Raw genomic sequence first — 22,400 nt, forward strand, 5'->3', positions numbered from 1 at the left:
CGGTTATGCCGGTTAGGCTAAAGGAGACGGTGATAATGAGAGATGAGTGAAATGGTGGAATGAAGAAAGTGGGAGGAAACGGGAGAACCCCGAGAAAACCCACGAGCACGGTGTTCGTCCACCACAAAGTTCACTTGGCGGGGGCTGGGATCGAACCCGGGACCCCAAGCACCAGAGGTGAACGCTCTACCACTGAACTATGAATATTCAATACAGTTGAAGTTTTATCTGCTACACTCCCTAAACATTTATTTGGCAAACTACATAAATTAACCACAATAGTGTATCACCAACAACAATGGTTTTCTGAATGTGAACGTCCATGTAGATGAAAGTGAGATAATATTATATGATTATCCTTTCCTGTCAGAGGTACGAAATATTGTGGCAACGATCGAGCTACAAGTAGATTATCAAATATGCTCAACAAACAAAAATCACACGACGTATTAGTAGCTTATATTTTACTTTTCACCATTATGAAAAATGTATATGCTAACTTGCTACCAGTAAAAACACTGAAGTGGCTTTGAAGAATGAAATGTAGAGAAACATTGATGTGTACGTAAATCTGGATGTATGTGGATCAATATCTTTCAGAATATTTTGATTTATTTCCTTCGAAGATATAAATTACCGATTTTTACATCATAAAAGGAACACACAAGTCGGTTTACCATTTTTCTTATGGACAATCAGCGCTAATTATCAATCACCCATCACTGCAATTCAATCAACATGTCATTTGTATTTTGTAATCCAGTTCCAGATACTCATCTTGATCGTCATGCCATGATTTATCAGCGTTTATATTTATTGTACATAACAAAACTAGGAATTCGCCAATACCTTTAATACAGCAATACCTTTAACATACGTGTAATTTATAGACTTTCGATCACGTGGAATAATAAATAAAGGCTGATGACACAATGTTATTTTTATGGCATATGTAACTTTACAATTCTCGCACATCAACTTTATCCTTAATATAGAGTAGCTTAAAAGATTCATTTAAATGCGTTCTGATAAATTATAATTTAGTACTATTGGATTTGCAAAATTTCCTGATATGAAGACCGGTTTTCTATATTCACCGAAATTACCAGTATGTTTAATGCTATTGAAAAAAAGTATTTAAAAGTTAATTTTGGCTGGAATGTAGAATGGCTGGAGGTATCAACTATCTCTCTCGTCAAAAGTTGTATTACCTATATTCTACAACACATTTTCTCAAACTGCATTCCACGACCACAAGTGGTCCTTGAAGTTTGCCTTTGTACTCTTAGATTGAACATTAGTGAAAATAAATGATATTCAAGTAAATTACACATCACATACTGTAGTTGGAATCTCAATCAAAGTTTGGATATTATATATGCAAACACCTTTCACTTTCTTAAATCATTAAAAACAATAGGCACGAGCATTTTATTCTACTATACCAATTTAAAATTAAGATAATTTTAATTAAAACTGTTTAAAAACATAAGTATATTGGTATTACTATACGCTCAAAACACTGTGAATATAAAGGGAAAAGAGTAGGATGGCCTATAGAATATTCCTGTAATAAAAGTAATCTCCATTTGAAAATTTTGAGAAACCTTGTTCTAGAGCAATCTTAAATGAAAGAGTTCTTTCATGATCTCTGTCTCTGCAAGTGGCTATACAATCTGTAGCCCATAACGCAATATCATACATACGGCTGACAATGTTACATTTTTCACGTTGCTCTAAAATTGTCTACAAATTACTTATGAAGTCACTATAAGACCTCTTTCAGAAATCAGCAGCATCTTTCAGAGATCTTGCCAGCAAATCTTACAAAACATTGTTTTGTTCTGGTGTTACTTCTATTATTACTGAAATGTAACGTTTACCACTGAAATGTAACATTCCTACATATTTTTAAGTACTGGCAATGTTCACAAACACTAAACTAATATTTAAACCAGAACCTTGGAAATCTTACTTAATGGTTATAAAGTTTTAGTAACCATTGAAAAATATAATCGTGATATTGTGTGATTTGATTGGGTGCAGATATCGCGTAACTCTGGTTGAATTACATGTTTTCCAGACATTGAATAGTGAGATTTGTTGCAAGCAAGGTTACTGATGTTTCGAACGAAAAACCTAAGATGAACCTAAGATCACAGTTGGTAATATATCCAGCCAATCTTTGATGACACTGTAAGTTGTTTGTGATGGTGCCATTTGGCTCAATCAGATCTTGACTTGCTAGCTTTAAACTTAACCCTTTAGCGCGCAGCTTTGCATATATGCAAAGTTTATCTTGAAATTGTATTGCACCATGTAGTTTCTAGTTCGGACATAGAAAAGCAGCTTTGCGTATCAGCTAAGACGCTCTTTCACTAATGAAGTTCTGAATTTCTCGCTAGATGTCATAGTAAGCCAGCGTTGGTCTCTTTGTATTACTTGCTACACGTGGAGTTGTCATCTTGTCATCTTTGAGCTCTCTTTGCTCGTTTAGGTGGACACGTTTTGGACTGTTGTTTTTTCCAATGTTAGACAGAAGTGTAATGAGTGCAAAAGTGGAAGTACGCTGACATTCGTCGCGTTTTATTGGTTCTGTCTAGTTTAAGTGGACTTTGTAGATGACAACGCGAAACTTTGCATAGACTCTATATGCAAACGCCATAAAATATCCCATATACCACATATTACATGCATTATTTAAAAAAAATCGTGTTTCCTACACAAAAATCACTCCAAATTTTAAAAAAAATGTTTGATCGAAAAACAATAGCGTGTTGAAGGGTTAATCATCATATCCTACTTGTAAATGAGATTTTTCTTTTTCAGGAGGAGTCAAAATCATCTTGACTTCTCCACCTTCACGAGGGAAAACCACCTTCAATTGTTCTTAACTCTAATATGTTGTAGGACAAGTTGATGGATAATAAATGAATTGTGAGAGGCAGATGCAGAAAGATTCGTCTTAAACGTTAAACATTCTACGTGTACATTTGGTGTTTGTACAATCGAACTTTACGGATTCATTTGTCATGTTGAGAAATTAGGTAGGTTGGTCTTCCACTACTCACCTGCCATTCTGCTTGCAAACTCAATCCTAGATTCTTCAGATACACAGTACATGGTAAGTAATGATGATCATGTTACGTTTTCATTTATGCTTGGTTATTTCTATACTCGCAATATTCCGCTGGTACACTCTCCTTTAGACAGTATTTACATTTCCCTCCATTTCTTAAATATCATGTAATATTCAATTTCTCGAAATGAAGCTTTTTACGCCAGCAAATCTACGTCTGGTTGATTCATCAACTGAGGTCACCTATGTTGCTTGTGCGAAATACGTAAATGCTTACCATAACTCTGGGGATTGGGGCAGACTAAAGTTTGAGCCCATTACGTAACTGTCTTTCCGCCACGAGAGTGATATATTATTAATGACAGAAACTGTTTACTCTTATCTTCTGGTCCTGGTATATATTCGTTCCTAGACCTCTCCTTGTTTAGTGCTACCTTAACTACCTTCTTCACATGGACACTATTTACAGATTAATGTTGCACGTTGATGTTTACATAACTACTCCTTTTTTTTTGGTCTGTATACAGTTGCAAACCAATTACCATCGGGTTGTGAGTGCCTCGCCTAGACTATGTAGCTCAAGTGCAACATGTCACTAAAGCTCACCAAAGTAATATTCGTGAGTCAAAGTAATATTTGTGAGCAATATGAAGCGCATCCGTATGTCCCATACTGATGGTGCGGTTTGGCCCATGAGGGTCTCTACTAACAATTTTGGCTGGCTTTCTCTTTGTACCAATGACATTATGGGACATTCTCATGGCAAGAATTGCGTAGCAAACACTGCACTTGTGTCTACCAAGAGAACTTCCACCGTAGCAGGTACTTGAATATTCGTTAATAGTTACGGTTCTAAAGATGACTTTCTCTTTAATGTGGCTTCGTTACAAAAAAAATAACTTAATTCTGCATCTCCTCGGTTCAATTTTCTGCGCTAAACTCATCACGGTAAAAGGTGTCACTTAAAATGTAGTTTATTTTTCGTCATATCGTGGTATACCGTATTCGTTTGCACTGATTTGCAAAGCGTTCTTAAGCACGTGTAGAATGTCGGCGTTCTAGTGAGATGTCATCGGCTATAAGCTACATAGTCATTGTCTCAAGAGTGCCGGTAAGTTCGGTATTTGGAGAAACGATTTTGCTGACACAACAGTCAAGCATGCCACCTTGGTAGGGGTTGTATTGCAGCATTCAATACATTTCTCCAATCTCCACAGATATTTCATTCATCGGATGCTCTCTCATTAGGAATTGGATTGGAACTAGTCTAATAACAATAAGCTTATGATTAGAACAATCAGTGTGTGTATAAAATCCACATCTACAAAGTCTCTATTCGCATCCATATCTGCAAATGATGAGATAACAAACATTTACAACTTGTCTGTTTTATGTAATTATGATTTCAAAAAATGTTTTAACATAATTCTAACTACCTCCATTAGGTGAATTCTACGAAATAATACGAATACAACTCATGCTAAATATTAAAGAGAATATCTAGTAAATGTAAGCCTGATTACACTAAATAAAATAGAATATCAATTTATTAACTACTAAATAACATAACTACTTACTTATGGTTACCTCAAATAAACTTGCATAAAATCACAATTACTATAGGACTTTGAAATTCTCAGAAATTAAAAAAAAATCTCATTCGTTCAAACGTCTACTTATAAAGTAAACGCGCCTCTGGGAACTTAGCAGACATCTTCGCAAGTTACTCGTATGCGAGGTGGTATGACGCGTTTGCGTGTTGGCCACTCTCATTTGACACACTCATACTTGTTCATTGGAGATGATAGATCTACTGTTTGCATTGTATTGCTGGTCTGAATATTTAACATATAGTAGAATGTTCCAAATACTCGGATGTCAGAAAACCTTTTAGACTGTCGAATGCTTTTATAACGTATTTGAGTATATCGCTGTTTTTAGTAGCCACATGATTACATTCATTCTTGAAGTTATTATTATTCACTTTTTCTCAGATTTTGACTGTTGTGTTTCATCTCATATAATTTTCTTTCGTCTGATATTTCTAATATTTTGTCATTTTATCAACATTCTTTTTTTTCAGACTTGTTATTTTACTTTCAGTGTTATTTTATTATTACTCTTAAAGTTGGTTGGTTTAATAAAACAGTCTGATTGGGTCAATGTTAAGAGCCATTCCGTATATCGTGACAGAGACAAATAGTCTGATAGTTACCTCAATTAAAATGTTAATCAATGAACCAATAATTAGACATTATGCTCACGAGACCTCAAATCCATAATATTTGTGAAATTTTAAAATCTGAGATGAGCACTGTAAAAGGCTGGTCTGAATTGTCTTGGATAAACGATAACCAGTGCAGCGGATACTCTCAACGCTTATGCATCTCTAAGAGAATTCAAAGAAATGTAATACAAGTTTTGAGGAAGTATTTCGAGAATTGCGGTTGACATGTATTAAAGTGATGTACTTCTCATCAGTTCTCCTATTGTATCCAGATTCCATAATCACACATATTATCATTAACCAGAATAACGTGAATATCGTTTGCCAAGCATGTACTGTACGTGCCTACGAGGTAATGGTTGAGGCTGTCTCGTTTGGAAAAGATATCATGCAATGGATATCTTATCTAGGAAAATGATTGAATTTCTATTTAGAAGAGCTTTCCCTTGTCTTTATGTCTCGTCACGAAAACCCTATCTCATGGGTAATCCTAGCTAAGCAAACGTGATAAATAGCCTAGATAAGTTCTATATGATGTGTTGATGAACTCAGTGTCATAAATTTAAGAGTAGTGTTGCCACGAGACGAGACGAGACATCAGGCTGTCTCGTCTCGTCTCGTGCAAAGCGTGTCTCGTCTCGTGTCTCGTCTCGAAAAAATGTGCTCGTCCCGTCTCGTGTCTCGTCTCGGGAGGTTCTGTCCCGTCTCGTCTCGTCTCGTCTCGTTTGTCTCGTTTTGTCTCGTAAAAATATAGCAGCATACCATGGGAACGAAAGTAAAATGTAGCAGGCTGCACAATGCTAATCAAGATACAACTAAGTTACAAGAATTTCCCAGAACACACAAGACAAGAAATGTCACCGTAGCTACACCGTGAAGCCTTCACCTCTGGTGTATGTGGTAGTCGGTTCGATCTCGGTTAGTGCCATGTGAGCTTTGTGGTGGACAAACATTGAATGTGTGTGGGGACCGCGGTGGCTCAGTGGTAGAGCGTTCACCTCTGGTGCTTGGGGTCTCGGGTTCGATCCCAGCCCTGCCAAGTGAACTTTGTGGTGGACAAACACCGTATGCGTGGGTTTTCTCGGGGTTTTCCCGTTTCCTCCCACTTTCTTCATTCCACCATTTCATTCATTACTCATCATCACTGTCTCCTTTAGCCTAACCGGCATAACCGTGGGACGTAAAACTCAAAGATTTCATTTCATTTCATTTCATTTTTCGAATGTGTGTGTTTTCTCGAAGTTGTCTAGTATCCTACTAATTTCTTCATTCCACTAATTTCCCCATCATCATCCATTCGGCCAAAGTTGCCTAAAGGTCTTAAAAGTAAATTCAAATAAGCTCACACGGCAAGTACAAATAGTTTACAAGATAATATATCTCTGCTGTTAGTTGTCTGAGGCTTCTCGACCCTGGCTTTTTTTTTTTTTTTTTTTTTACATTCTGAAACTGAAATTTGTTTCACCAGTTTCAATACACGAATATACAGTAAAATGCTCATAGGTACGTCGAAGATAAAGACACTAATGTCAAATAATGTTTACACGACAAGCAAAGTTCAATGTAAAGGTGTCACCATCCCAGACACTACCGTATACTATCAACCCACTTGCTTTATAGTGTCTGTATATATATATATATATATATATATATCAGAGAGAGGGAGAGAGAGATGGAAAGATACCGTATTTATCCGTGTATGCCGCGCACCTTTTCTGCACAAAAACGAAGTCAAAAAACAGGGTGCGCAGCATACACGAGGAAATATAGAATTGACTGAGCCACCAAGCATTTAAAATCACGGGGAGTTTTTATTAACCTAATACTGGAATATTGTGAGTAATTTTACAAGAGTAGAAAAGATTTGATATAAAATGACAAGTTGCAGCTCATCTTTCCTCTTTGCATCAACCGGCCTTTCAAGAACTACTTGCGGCGACTGTACACTGAATGCATGGCAACTGCATTACACGAAACTACGCCAACTGGCCGAATTAAGAAACCTGCACTTCGCCTTTTGTGCGAATGGATTATGGAATTCAATTCCAGAGGATCTTGTCGTCCGCTTTTCCAGAGGATCTTGTCGATAAAATGCTGCATTTCCAATTCCAGCGATGGGAGCGAAGACATTATTTAGTCCGATGGTGATACGTGCTCCAGCTCCTCGGCGACGAAGAAAGCTAGGCACGGGAGTGATTTCTGTTAATAATCACAGTATTGTTGGATTGTCTCTGTGTATAACAATTTTAATGATTAAAAGTAGGATGAAAAATACATTGTACCTTTTTTTTTCTTTCAGAAAATTTATGTGCGCTGCTTACAAGAGTTTTTATTTATTTATTTATTTTTTTTAATTTTAACGTTCCAGAAATTGGGGGTGCGCGGCTTACACGGGGACGCGGCATACACGCGTAAATACGGTATATAGATAAATAGAGAGATAGATATGTGTGTACACTTTGATTTCATATATTCCAGCCTTTAGGTTTCACAGTGTTAACCCATACCAATCAAAAAGCTACTTTCCATTTTAGCATGTTTAAATTTGTTGCAATTATTTTTTTTTTTTTAAAAAAGAGCTCGGAACCAAATAATTTTATTGAGTAATGGAAAGTATTTGATTGAAATTTTATATGTTACTGCACAGTAAGCTCTACTTAAAGTGCCATAGTAATGGGAGCTGAACGACACATCGGACGAAAGAATGCTCGGGGCCAGTCTTCATCTCCATGGTTCAAATCTGTTCGCATAACCGCGGGATGTGTGATACTATATGGTGGTTGCCCCGTTTGTGTAACAAACTCATGACAATACACCCAGATTAGCTAGTCTAAAAAAAAAAGTTGATTTTTGGGTGGCCATTTTGGATTAAAGTTTCTTATATTGTCGTGATTTATTCGCAATCATACAACGTACATCTTCATACCAAGCCGAGCGGTCTGCGGCGATAGACCATCGGCTTGAAGGCCCCGAGTTGAGTCCCGGAAGGGTCATGTGTATGGATTTTAAGTTTTTTCGTATTGTGTCAGGGAAGGGAGGAAGTCGTACGGGATAAAAGGATTTCAGTCTGAAAAAATTGGAGAGAATATCATCCCCCAAGATACTTTCATGGGAGTAAGGAATTAGTAAAAATATAGGATATACATTTTATAGCAGGTTTATAGCAGGGATGGTTTGGGTATCCTATTTCTTTTCTGTTAATTATGTTCTTCAATGTTCGAATTTTGATCATTCTCATGATATTTTCTGCTTTCAACGGAGTTCCATGAATATTATACCAAATGTTCTTTACATTTATCAAGTTCGAAAGGTTTTATACGCCTGTAAGAAACCATTTTTGAAGATAATTCAGGTCCTAATGAATATTATTCACTAGGAAAGGGAAGTATTCCCCTCCTCTCGAATGGAAGCAGAGGGCAATTTCGCACTCTGGTCAGATCAAACATTTCCGCGTAACAAAAGGAAGGCCCCCCTATAAAACCTCTTCACCACCAGTGGTATTGTTAGTACCATAAATTTGCTGAAAGCAAACAATTTGAAGGGTTCGTCGACAGTATTTTTGCTTTCTTTGTCCTTCGACCGGCTTCCAAACAAAGAGGTGAATTTTACAACATGACTGCTGTATAATAAGCGAGCGATTGGTAAAATGGTATAAGTCTGTTTTTATGTGTATGTGTGTGTGTGTGTGTGTGTGTGTGTGAGAGAGAGAGAGAGAGAGAGAGAGAGAGAGAGAGAGAAGACAAAATTTTAGTTGCAAGATGACATACTTCAATTGCCGTTTTCGGTTCATATAGCAAAAAGAACACCGCAACTACAGCCTGTGATGAGTGTAGACCTTACCCAGTTTTCCAATTGAATAGCTGGTGGTGGTAGTTTGGTTTCTTGACCTTGTAAAAATCTTCCTTGTCTTTGATTTTGTTTGTCACTATTCCAGCCAGAAATGAAAAAAATGAGAATTCCTCAGTTTACAGCAAGGGGAATTGGAGACAAGACATTAAGGATGATATTCCTGGAAGCTCATGTATCACGATTGTTTCATTCAATAGATAGAGGACACTTTTCTATGAAGGATTTTCAACATGTTTTCTCACAAAGGGGATTTTCCTTTTGCAACCTATATGACCACTGGCAATTTCAATCTTGGCCATTTCCGACAGCGTTTTCATTTTCGAGACACGAGACGAGACGAGACATTTCACGAGACGTCCCGTCTCGTCTCGTGTCTCGTCTCGTGTCTCGTCTCGTTTACGGGACGGAACAAGCAGTCTGTCTCGTCTCGTGTCTCGTCTAAAAGGGTTCTGTCTCGTCTCGTGTCCCGTCTCGTTTACGAGACGAGACGAGACGAGACACGAGAAATGTCTCGTCTCGTGGCAACACTATTTAAGAGGGATTCCTTACAACGAATGATTTTTTTAAAAAGAAATTCAAATAAACCTGAGTCGGAAAATGCCTCCTTACAGATTTGTAAACAGCCGAAAATGCTAAACATGCCTTAAAACGTTTTAGCTTGAAAACAATGGAACTTATCGCAAGCGATTGAAGGAATTACACAGGAACTAGTCTGAACTCTTTCTAAATATTCAGATTTCACAATTCCCCGGCAGCGGGCTAACGAATTGTGTAAAGTAGATTAAGGTACGAAGATACATTTTTAAGTACCTGTTTCGTGGGTACCGAAGGATTGTGAAATATGAATATTTAGATAGAAGACGTACTAGTTCGTGTGTAATTCTTTGAGTAAATTGGGAGAAGTGCCATTATTTTCAAGCCAGAGCATCTAAAATGTGATGTTTCGAATTTTCGGAGGTTTATAACTGAAAGGTGTTTCCCGATCCATGTTTTCTTTCATGTGTTATAAGGAATCTCCTCCTAAATTTATGAACGACGCTCAATAACACCCTATATTAAAGTTGTAATGTCTTATATTAGGCCTAATAAAGGAAAACTCCATAAGAAGATCAAAATTAAAAGAATGGTAATCAAAGGAAATAACCAATAGATGAGAGCACATTAACCTTCTCTTTCTAATATACACGGTGTCCGGAATGGGATTGACGGTTTTTAAAAGTGTATAGTTTTAATATGGTCAGAGATACAGAAGAAAAAAAATGCATTTTAAAGGAGAACTCAAAACGTTTATTTGGTGTTACTTACAAGTTACTCTAACTCAGTGTAACTCCACGTGAGCTCCATTTGTAACCCTTACAATATCTAGCCTGAATTCAATCTCTCTCCACGTATTCTGTGACATCTGAGGTGTTAGTGAAGCAATCGCATTTCTAATACGGTTCTTAAGTTCATCAAGGTTACGCACCTTTTCACCGGGATACGCAAGGTCTTTCACACACTCCCACAGGAAGAAGTCCAGGGAGATAATATCAGGAGAGCGTGGAGGCCACCTAATTGGCCCATCACGGCCTATCCAACGGCCATGAAATTCAGTATCAAGGTACTTCCTCACTTGTAGGCTCCAAAATGGCAAGGCACCATCCAATTGGAATATCACTTGAGGTTGCAAATGTTGTAACTGGTTAACAGCAAAGTGTTGAAGCATGTCTAAGAACACATTTCTTGTTATGGTTTGCTCTATGAAAAAGAAGGGGCCTATAACTGCATTACGTGTTAAAGCACACCAAACATTCAATTTGGGACTGTCTCTAAAATATTCTATGTACGCATGCGGATTCTCAGACTCCCATATCCTAACATTGTGTATGTTAACACAACCAGACAAGTGAAAAGTTGCCTCATCATAGAAAACAACGTTCAACAGGAAATTATGGTCATAATCAATCCAGTCCAGAATTTCAGTAGCAAATGCTGCTCTCTGTGGCTTATCGTTGGGCTTAGTTTTTTGCAACGATTACACCTTATACGCGCACAAACGTAATCATTTGTGTACCACATCGTGCCCTGTTGACTTTGGAATTGGCAATTGCCTGTTCGCTGCGAGAATTGACTTCCTCGGACTACTTCAGAAACACTCTCTTATTGCTTCCGCATTTTCTTCTGAAAACACTCGATTTACCACCGCTGTGTTGTTTCACTACACTCCCCGTTGATAAAAATTGATCCTTCCACGCCTGTTAGGTGATGGAAAATCCTTGTGGTAAACACGTCGAAAGTTTCGTTGAACTTGAACAACACTTTTTGTCTCTGGAAACTACCACGCGCATTGTGCCTTTTCGACTGCCGACACCATTTCTGTTTATCGACGATACTAGCGCCGTTAACGGTAGTTGTTCAAGTATGAAATTTTGCTGAATAAAACTTGCTGAGTTTTCCTTCAATATAAATGTTTTTTTTTTCTGTATCTCTGGACATATTAAAACTATACATTTTTAAAAATCGTCAGTCCCATTCCTGACACCCTATATTTTGAAGGGAGCAACAATATTCCAAATAATTCAATCAATTTCAAGAGATGGATATTGAAACTTCGTTCCTAAAAAAATTGAATTAATAATCCATGCAGTTTTCTTTTAAATTTTGTTTCTTTCATTAATGAGAGAGTTCATTATTGGTATTATATTTCTGAAGAGTAAAAGTAATAGTTCTCAACCAATGATGACACCAGCTTTAATTTGTTGGGTGCGGGTGGGATTGAAGCAAACGGACAGACACTTTTTAGGGACAGATTTTTTTCGAAAATAATAGTTTTATATTGATCTACATTACAATAAAAAAAATGTTTGGGGGCAGTTGGAGGAGACAGACTATCTCACTGAGGACTCTTGTCTCCCGTGCCCCCAGCTGCTCTTAACTATTGATAAGACAAAATAATAATTAAAAACTGCATAGATAATTCCGTAATTATTGATACAATTTGTTTTTGGGCAAGTTTATTGTGTTCATCTCTTGAATTTAATCGAACTGTTTTGAATATTGTCGCTCTTCACAAGATACATTGGAAAGCAAGGGAAACGTACTGCCATCTGTTGGCAATAGTTGAGTCTTTACCCTTACCTTAATATAATAAGTTATAATTATTAATATGGAACAGAGGTACAGCTGCATTAACGTTTATATTGAATAATTGAATCATTTTCTTTTATTCTTTAGAAAAAAGTTTTAGAGACCTGAAATTTATAATGAAGTATGTTTCATGAAGATTTATAATGTACAAGAAGGGCTATTTATGGTTCATGTTAAATCGAAGCGCTGTCACCAGTCCAAACTATCATTATCCACTGCTGGTCCAGTTTGGGGGAAAGTCGCTAAATCTAAGGTATTCAACTTCGAAGATAGCGACAAAAGATATTTTTTTTCGATTGGTAATTTTTTAGTTGATTTTTAAATGACGATCCCTACTTACAAATCTAGCGACTTTTCTGTTGCGAACAATTTGTCCTACTGTAAAAGCACTGTTACATCGAAGAAGTTTTGATATATTTTTTCTTCTTTCTTTGTTTTCATCAGCGCAAACGACGACGAATTGTTTAATCATACCCAACCCCAGAATTCCCCTTTGGAAAAGTGAAATGAAATCTTTAAGTTTTACGTCCCACGATTATGCCGGCCAGGCTAAAGAAGACTGAGTTGATTTTTAGTTTTACGGCCCGTTCAGCAGCGAGGCTATATGAGACGTGGACCTACTAATTAACGTGGAATCCGAACCACATGAACTCCCACCGGGAATCGAACCCGGGTCTCCCACGCCAAAGGCGCGTATGCTAACCGCTTAGCCATGGAGGAGCTCTAAAGAAGACTGTGATGATTAGAAATGAATGAAATGGTGGAATGAAAAAGGTGGGAGAACCCCAAGAAAACCCACGCACACGGTGTTTGTCCACTGCAAAGTTCACTTGGCACAAGCTGGGATTGAACCAAGGACCCCATGCACCAGAGGTGAATTTCCCTCTGGCTTCTCAGTGTTCCAACGGAGAACAATTGGGGCGTTCTGGCTATGGCCATGTTTCTGGGTATTGTGCTGCCAAAATGTCTTGAGCCGTGGCAAAAATGCGAACTAAAGCTCACACCCTCACACACCCACGCGTTGAGCCAATAAGGGTTCAGCTGTTGCTAAGCGAGAGAACGCGAGTGGAATTCTTTCAGCCGATAGCAGCGCTTACAACGGAAGACTAGGGATAAAGTCAATGTGGTATATTTATAGTAAGGGTGAACTCAACATCTGGTCATTTTTATTACATACCCAAAGTAATAATAATAATAATAATAATAATAATAATAATAATAATAATAATAATAATAATAATAATAATAATATTTATTATTATTATTATTATTATTATTATTATTATTATTATTATTATTATTATTATTATTATTATTATTATTATTATTATTATTTGGTTGATGAAGTTCTGTAGATTTTGTCCTTATGAAGAACATTTAAAATGCATTTTTCCGAACAAGCTTTTGTTGAGTTCCCCCTCGATTCCAACCTTCAATCTCTAATTTGCAGAGCTTCCATTATAAGGCACAATTAAAACAGGATGACAGATAATAAGCAGATTGGTTTAGAAACTTGAGTCAAAAAATGAAATGAAATCTTTCAGCTTAACGTCCCACGATTATGTCGTTTAGTCTAAGATGCTTAGGGCAAGTGAACGATGATGGAAGAATTGGTAGAATGAGAATGTAAGAGAAAACGGGAGTACCTGAAGAAAACCGACGGACAGGATATTTTCCACTACAAACTTCCTTGTCCGAAGATCGAACCAGGAAACCCACACACGACGTAATGGGGCGTTTACACTTGGTCGATTTAGTCGCACGACTAAATCGACTCGCTGCATTTGCCACTAAATCGAAGCAACTAGGCCGAATCAGATCGATGGATGTGTTCAATTATTTCAACCACAGAAAATAGAACGTCTTTTAATTCAGTTGCCAGTCGATTAGTCGCTTTCGATCAACAAGCGATTAAGTTGAATTCCCGTTTACACGGTCGATTAAGTTGAAAGTGACGTCAATTCAACTGAATCGAACGCAAATCGACTAAGTGTAAACGCCCCATAAGTGTAAACGCCCCATAAGTGTAAACGCCCCATAAGCGATCTAGCATCATCATGAACCATCATGAACCTACGTGTGAGTTAAAGTAAAGTGAGAGTTAAGATTCTTTTTAATGTTTGTGGACTCTATTTGTATACCTTTTAAAAAATCATATAACGTAAGTAGTCTAGCAATATGGTACATAATACATTAATAATTAATTGTGTCGACACATTATAACTTCAATTCTTAGCGACTTTTAATCTAAAATTGAAGTGATTTGATCTCTCTAATTTAGCAACTTTTTTTTGCGTCAACATTTTGGCAGCAGTGCTGCTCCCTCTTAAGGGTCTTCAGTACAGCGAAATTAAACTACCGCTAATTTTAGAGTTTTTCTGTAATATCTTCAAAACAAATAAAAATATTCGAAAAGCAAAAACGTAGTGAACTAGACAATATGATTTTGCATGTGATACCGTTATCACAACGCATCTGTCTGCTTTCGATTTGCAACTGTAGACAGATTTAACATTTTTTGCGGGTTCTGTAAATAGCGGCATACCCAAAGCAGATAGATGAATTGTGGTAAAGGTATCACATGCATAATCGTATTGTCTAGTTCACTACGTTTCTGCTTTTCGAATATGTTTTTTTTTTTTTGAAGATATTATAGAAAAGTTCTAAAGTTAGCGGTAGTTTAATTTCGCTGTAGTGAAGACCCTTAAGACGTTGTAACAGAAGTAAAACATTATGGATCCAGTGGCGCATACAGAATTTCATGAAGTAAGGGGATTCAAGCTCCTAAAATCGTATCGTTTCAGGATTTTTGGATACATATCTTAATATGGTAAATGTCTATGTTTTCTTATATTGTTGAAGGGGAGAGAGTTAAAAAAAATCCTTCTTTGTGTATGGTGCTGTACCTAGGTATAGTGTAACGATAGAATTGTGTATCTATTATTAAGGATAATGGTCCGTATCTTATGATATCATTTCCTATGGTCTGTATTGTATGGTTTCATTTCCTTCTTTTGTGGTCAAACATGTAGAAACTTCTTCTTTCTGGATAGTTCTGTACATAATATGTGAGGAAGCCATAGTGGATGTATGTAAGTTCGTTGACAAAGAAAATTAATTATAAAAATAATAAGTTGAACGCAGAAAATCCACGAAAAGTACAGTAGTTCAAATAAATTCTATTTCTATCATGTGTTATCACGTGGACAGTTGGTATATGAATTACCTTCGAAATATTTCTATAGTCTCTATTATAAAATTGAATGTGATTATGTTTGTGATTCTTAATCTCTTGAACTGCCCGACCAATCTAAATCAAATTTTCAACGTAGATACGGTTCGGGCCTGGGAGTGTTTTTAGCTATTCACTTTGATAGTAGAACTTAGGGGAGGGGGAGGAGGGGAAATAGAAAAATAAATAAAACTTAATAACTCTTGAACCGCCGGACCGATCTGGATAAAATTTTCAACCTAGATGAAGTTCAAGCCTGAAATGAATTTTGGCATATCATTTTGACGGTGTAACTTAAGGGAGGGGGAAAGACATTTTAAATGATCGAAAATGACCGATATTAGTGTCGAATCTATAGTTTTTGTGGTCGCTGAGATGAACAGTGACACTTCTGATACCGTTTAAATATAAATTCAACCCCGCACCTTAGGGGAGAAGGAGAGGGATATATATATATATATATATATATATATATATATATATATATATATATATATATATATATATATATATATATATATATATATATATATATATATATATATATATATATATATATATATAAAGGATCGAAATGGCCAATATCAATGTCGAATTCACAGTTTTCGGGGTCGCTGAGATGAACAATGACACTTCCGATGCCGTGACCCCGCAACATGAAGAGTGAGGTGGATATATAAAAATCCCAAAATGGCCAATATCAAAGAGCGCTTTAGTAATAGTAAAAAGTGACTAACTAACAGAACATATTGCCATTTTTTTCTTAATTTATCCCAGCGAAGCAGGTAATTGATGCTAGTTTGAAATATAACGAACTCATGTCTATTATATAACCTAAAACGTTATAATAGAGTAAACATGAAATTGTTTCTCTTAATACAAGTACATGAAATAATAAACTCTGACGCTCAAGAGAGCAGCTGCGTCAATCTATAACAGTACCAGTACAGTAATGCCTAACCATTCACCTTCAGGATAAGGTTCAGGATATCCGCCTCTGTCTGAAACAGAGAGAGAGAGAGAAGTGGTCACCAAGAGCGGAAAACAATGGAAGTGTATAGAAAACATAAAAAGAAAATAAACAGACCTCTCTCGAAGCTTAAAGAAGAAGAAAAAAAAAAGATTTGATAACGGTTTCTCCCAAGAATACACAAGGATCAACTATTACCTAATTCACAAAAGAAGGCAATTTTCCAAACAACAAAACAACTTATTTTTAGCCCATCTCAATCCACCAGATACAGAGTTTACTGGGGGGAGTTGATTAGCATAATTCCTGGTCTCTTGATGGTGACCCAGATACTCAGTGACTTCTCACCTCCTTCAGTCAAAGTTCACTTCGTTCTTCATTGATTTCTTTGGCTATGGCTCATCTGCTTCTTTTTTTACGCGGAAGTGACCCCAAACATTTTTTTTTTTAAATTCTGAGCGCTCTAATTTATTTTTTCTCTCTTGTGTGTGTGTTTTCTGCTCATTGTTTCATCCACACCTGTGTGGCCTTTGTTTTTAAGACATGGTCTGTTTCTTGACCTCGTTTAGCCCTATAACCTCAATAGACTGATTATCATGCGTTTCGTCTTTTTTTTTTCCTTTTCTTTTTTGAGCTTCTACATTTGCATGATACGGTTCACACTTAAGTGTTGTTACCAAACTCATTTCTTGAGTGAGTAATACACCTCTTGACGCCCACCCACATCAGCAAATCTGTTCTCTTCCTGCTTCTTAATGTTCGCTATATAGACCTATTCAATTCAATTAATGTTTGCATATTCACTTAAGTCATGCTGAAACTATGAGAAGCTCCAAATGAGAGTAAAGTAACGGTCATGTGGCTTTCCAAAGTAAAAGATCGTGAGGTTTAGTGTGAAGTGTTAATCATTATTAGGTGGTTTCAATAAAATAAAAATCAGTATTGCCGTTTTAGGTAATGGCGAACCTGACAGTATACATGGTTCCACTTCTCTTTATGACTTTCACATATTTAATAGAAAAATCAAACAAAAATTTCCGTGCTTAACATTGAGCGGTTAAAATATTTTTGATGCAAAGTATTTATTTTTTGAAAATAGTATGGGGAAATAACTTAAAGAATTAGATTTAAAACTTGAATTTAGTTTCATGGAATGTAATTTTCAAACTCCTCTTACCCCCCCCCCAAAAAAGTAAGATAAATATTTATTTGTATCTCATTTTATTTCGTTCTTAAATTGCGAGAGTTACTCACGTTTGTGGAACTGATATTAATGTAGTTTGGTGCATCTATTAACAAAATTAACTCATATGTACGAAAGGTGTGCCAAAAGTATTTCGATGCTCTTTAAAAGATCAATTTATTTACATAGAGTAATTCAGGGGGAAGTGTACATAGTGAGCATGAAAGTGAAAAAAATAATCTTACACAGAAATGATTTCACGGCGGATTGACAATTATATATGAATAGGACAGACCTTCTGCATTCTGAAAACCAAGTATCGTTCATATCGTGTCTGAAGTAACGTGCACAGAAAGAAATGAATCATACAAGGTAAATGATTGACTTCAACCCACATGTGAGGGTGAAGTGAATATACATATGGGGTGAAATGGTGAGAAGAAGTGTCCTTTGGTCTTAGATCTTTTTGAGAGTTAATGGAATCTTGATCTATGGAGATTTCTCTGAAGGGTTTGCAATCATCAGCAAATGGAACAATATTACCTGATTATTATGTACGGACAAGTTGTAATAACTGGTTGGTTTTAAAATAAATTTTACTGTAGCTCTTAGTGTACTTGGATAAAGTTGTGAATTTTTAAAAATTACTATTCTCTCTTCCCATACATTGCAAGGTAGTTTCGGTTCCATCCAACCTGAATTAGTGAAAATTCTACTGTAATTTAAGCATACTAAATATAACAAGCAGAAGAAGTTGGAGAACATTTACTTTCTAGCAGTGGTGCTGGCAGAAGTAATTATTTATATATTTTATTTATTTATTTTTAGTTGGTATTGTTAACTGTATTTCATACATTGCCTAATGGAATCTATTGTTTCCATTATTTCTTTTACAATGATTTATAAACGCAAAACCTTGACGGGAAGAGTCACGGTGAAATTTCCCGGAAGGGCGGCCATAATTAAAACCACTAATTAACTGAACGTATAAAAGTCTTCTAGTATATTTTACCAAAGGATGACCTTGATTTACACTGCAACAACTGGTACCAGCTTATTTTCTTTCGCATGCGTAATTCAGTGCGTTTTGATCATTTAAATATATAATTTATGGAAGTAACCGGAATACATTGCAATAAAACCTTTAATACTTTTTTTTCTCTCTGTCTACGTGAGTGCCCACAAAGGAGAGTGATTATGACGCAAAACGTGTTATTGAAAGGTTTCGTAGTGAAGAATAGTTGAAACATTTAAATCAACCACAAATGCTTTCAAAAATATATAATTTAACAACATGTATTAATACTATATTATATTAATCAAGATCGTAGCCAAAGCGAGATTGCTGTAGGTCAGAAATACTGATTAGTTTCAAAAGGAGATATTGCTTTTCTTTTTGTGAGAAGTCACAAAAATTGAATTTGATAGTGATTGAAGGGAAGTGCTTTATGTACTAGGGAAAAGGGGTCAGCTAAGACTGACCCCTCCCCATACTGCATAAAGCGCTTTTTTTTTTTTTTTTTTTTTTTTTTTTTTTTTTTTTTGGAGGGGCTACATTGAATTCATCATACATTCATAGCTTCTTAGTACATAAATACTATTATGAAATACGTTTTTCCTCAATGAGATACTTGGAAACATTTTAACAATTAGCAAAGTTAAATGTGTTTTAAAAGCTTCTGACAAATTGACAATTACGTAATTACAAAACGAATACGCAACTCTATCAAGTAAACATAAAGGATGCCTACCTACAGACCAATCTGGAATTTTCATGGATAGAAAGATACATGGAAATACCGGAACTTCCAGTTTAGGACAATACTGCTAATGACAGAGAGAGAGAGAGAGAGAGAGAGAGAGAGAGAGAGAACTTCAATTTCTGAGAATAAGAAGTGACTAAATTAATTCGTCCTTCAGTGATGCAGGTAATCGTTGTTAAGCCAATAAAGACAGAAATCTCCATGATAACAGAAGGGACAATAAATAAATAGTTTAATAAAACTGGTGCATTCTAGGGGAAACAATGGGCAAATAAGTTATAATAACTTCTTGAGTGTTTATTTTTAAATCCAAACAAATAACTAAAAGTTTCAAGGCTGAGGGCCCCCTTAGCTAGCCCTTTAGCTACGGGCCTGTACGCAGCCCTGAATTTTTGCATTTAAATATACAATTCTTATACTTATAGCCTATTGTTAGCAAGTTTAATCATTGAAACAATGGTCTTATGTCAAGAAACTTGACATGTCAAATTTTGGTACTGCAGCCACCAACGTCATCAAAATACTCCGATCACTGGCAGGTCTCTTACAGAAAGTAAGAAACAAAGGGAGAGGACAAGAGAGAAGCTTACACAAACTATGCTCGTCAGGTAAGGCGTTTATCTTGACATAACAATTGACTATATTAATACCATTCATCAATTTTCTGCTTCACTCTCTTGTTTCACCATTCATTCTATCATGCTCCTCAGAACACAATTTCTTCTTCAATGGTGTCGTAACCACTTTCTTTTCCCCTTTGTACTTACCTTCTTTCTCTCCTACTATTCATGGAAATTCCCCATTGATTTTACATTCGACCCAGCTATTTTTATTCTTCTCTATAGCAACATTTTAAAGATAATTGGCAGGTTCTTGTAACTTTTCGAAATGATTGTTTCTTTTTTGCTTTTTTTATTCGTACAGCGTAATAAACCACACAGAACGTTTCATGAGCTTGTTTGCATAACTACTCGTTCAGCAACCAGCAGCACGAAAACTTCTATCGCTCTTCCTGTCGTTCCCTATATTTTTACATACATTTTAGATCTTAAATTGTCATCATTGCTTCCATTTTTAATATTACTAATAATTTTCATTCCACATTCGTTGAATATTTCTGAAGGTTGAAGATCCAGTAGATATGGAAGTCTGGGCAAACACCATGAACGCATAGATCCAGTTATACGCCAAAGTATCTTTCCTTAACCCTTTCACAGAGGAAGTCGACTTTTGTCGACAGAAACAAAATTTCCTTAACATGCGAATGTCGACTATAGTCGACGTGTTAAAATTTGTTTGTCCGTATCTTGGCTTTGTCGAGAGTAGTCGCCAAAGTTGTATCGTTCATTTTTTTTTTTTTGTGTGTTCTATTGTTTTCGATAAACAATAGAAATCACACAGAAAACCTTTGGCGACTACAATCGACAAAACCAAGATACAGACAAATTTTAACACGTCGACTATAATCGACATTCGCAGGTTAGGGAAATTTTTTTCCGTCGCCTTCCACAGTGAAAGGGTTAAAATAATAATAATAATAATAATAATAATAATAATAATAATAATAATAATAATAATAATAATAATAATAATAATAATAATAATAATAATAAAACGATATGAACTAAATAATTCTCATGAGTAACCGTGATTAGATTATTCAAGAGTTACAAATGCATATTCTTGATTTTAAAATTTAAAGAAGATGTAATGAAATAAATCTCTATCATTTAATCCAGTCATTTTAAACTAGCCAATGCATGACGTTGGAGCAACAACTCACAGTAATATGAATCTCTAAAGGCGTGGACAAAAGTAATTTTTCGGGCTGAATATTAGAAGAGCAAGATTCTTGTAGAAATTATTCTCCATAGCCAATCTATTAGAATAAGACAGCATTATTATTTTTTCACAACTGTGTAGTAGTTACTGTATTTATGCGCGTGCCAAAGTTACTGAACTCCTTGTGACAATAAATTCGAGACTTCGTAACTTGATTTTGAATTTTTTTTCTACGCACAAAAGATCATATGTAAACAGTATGCACAAAAGATCACTTTTTGTGTTCAGACTATACTATGTTGTACATGACAGAATTATAGTCAGCAGTCTTTATTGCGTCTAAGCTTCTAATAATAAATTAACCGTGTACTGCAACGTAATTGCGAAAATTACAAAATATTTGTAGAGCTACAAAACAAAAGTGTATTACCAAACTCACAGTAGAAATTTAGAAGTATTACATTGAGCATTTCATTGTCATAATCCGTTTGAATTGTGAAATAAGACTTGCAAGGCATCTGCCTGTACCTACGAGTCAAAATGTGCGCGTAGTACACATTTTGGTACGTTAACGTTTATGATCTTGAAACAAATGCGATTGCTACCCACGCATTTGTATGTAACCCATTCTCGAGTACTCTACTTCAGTTGTTCACAACCTTTTTTGACTGACGACACATTTTACTGAACGTCGAGAACACCACGAAACATTTGTTTAATATTTTTATTATAAATAATAATAATAATAATAATAATAATAATAATAATAATAATAATAATAATAATAATAATAATAATAATAATAATAATAAAATCTATTATAATAATAGTAGCACTGAGCATTATTGCTGCCGCTGGAGGTGTTGGCTTCTGCATTCTGTCTCAATTTTAACTAATTATTATTAAATTCTTCATGATTTTTAAATTCTAAAATTTCGCGACACACCTTAGGGGACTGAGTGACACACCAGTTTGTCTCGAGTACTCTACTTCAGTTGTTCACAACCTTTTTTGACTGACGACACATTTTACTGAACGTCGAGAACACCACGAAACATTTGTTTAATATTTTTATTATAAATAATAATAATAATAATAATAATAATAATAATAATAATAATAATAAAAATAAAATCTATTATAATAATAGTAGCACTGAGCATTATTGCTGCCGCTGGAGGTGTTGGCT

This window comes from Thermobia domestica, chromosome 13 (genome assembly GCF_964235325.1).
Source record: "Thermobia domestica chromosome 13, izTheDome1.hap1.1, whole genome shotgun sequence".
Taxonomy (NCBI): Eukaryota; Metazoa; Arthropoda; class Insecta; order Zygentoma; family Lepismatidae; genus Thermobia; species Thermobia domestica.